Below are 1,415 nucleotides of genomic sequence, written 5' to 3'. Positions count from 1 at the left end.
TTTTTGTTTTTCCATTACCATTGATGGCACCTAAGGCCAGAGAATCCTCTAGAAAAGGAAAAGGAAAGACAAAAGCTTCCACCTCCGAGTCATGGGAGATGGAAAGATTCATCTCCAAAGCCCATCAAGACTACTTCTATGATGTTGTGGCCAAGAAGAAGGTGATCCCTGAGGTCCCTTTCAAACTCAAGAAAAATGAGTATCTGGAGATCCGACATGAGATCCAAAGAAGAGGTTGGGAAGTTCTAACCAACCCCATTCAACAAGTCAGAATCTTAATGGTTCAAGAGTTCTATGCCAATGCTTGGATCACTAGGAACCATGATCAAAGTGTGAACCCGAGTCCAAAGAATTATCTTACAATGGTTCGGGGGAAATACTTAGATTTTAGTCCGGAAAATGTAAGGTTGGCATTCAACTTACCCATGATGCAAGGAGATGCACGCCCCTACACTAGAAGGGTCAACTTTAATCAAAGGTTGGACCAAGTCCTTATGGACATATGTGTGGAAGGAGCTCAATGGAAAAGAGACTCTAAAGGCAAGCCGGTTCAACTAAGAAGGCTGGACCTCAAGCCTGTGGCTAGAGGATGGTTGGAGTTCATTCAACGCTCCATCATCCCCACTAGCAACCGATCTGAAGTTACTGTGGATTGGGCCATCATGATTCATAGCATCATGATTGGAGAGGAAGTAGAAGTTCATGAAGTCATCTCCCATGAATTCTACAAAATAGCCGATAAGTCCTTTACTTTGGCAAGGCTAGCTTTTCCTCATCTTATTTTCCATCTATGTTACTCAGCTGGAGTTATCATAGAAGGAGACATCCTCATTGAGGAGGACAAGCCCATCACTAAGAAAAGGATGGAGCAAACAAGAGAGCCCACTCATGGAACCCAAGAGACGCATGAGGAAGCTCATCACCAAGAAATCCTTGAGATGCCTCAAGGGATGCATTTTCCTCCCAACAACTATTGGGAACAACTCAACACTTCCTTAGAAGATTTGAGTTACAATGTGGATCAATTAAGGGTGGAACATCAAGAGCACTCCATCATTCTCCATGAAATTAGAGAAGATCAAAGAGCAATGAGGGAGGAGCAACAAAGGCAAGGAAGGGACATAGAAGAGTTTAAGGACATTATTGGTCCTTCAAGAAGAAGACGCCACTAAAGTGGACTCATTCCTTGCTCTTATTTTCTGTTGTTCGGTTTTTATGTTATATGTTCATCTATGTTTTGTGTCTCTACTTCATGATCATTAGTATGTAGTAACTATGTCTTAAAGCTATGAATAAATTCCATAAATCCTTCACCTTTCTTAAATGAAACATGTTTTTTAATACAAAAGAACAAGAAGTACATGAATTTCGAAATTATCCTTGAATTTAGTTTAATTATATTGATGTGGTGACAA

The sequence above is a fragment of the Arachis duranensis genome, chromosome 10 (genome assembly GCF_000817695.3).
Source record: "Arachis duranensis cultivar V14167 chromosome 10, aradu.V14167.gnm2.J7QH, whole genome shotgun sequence".
Lineage (NCBI taxonomy): Eukaryota > Viridiplantae > Streptophyta > Magnoliopsida > Fabales > Fabaceae > Arachis > Arachis duranensis.
This window is presented reverse-complemented; position numbering follows the sequence as displayed.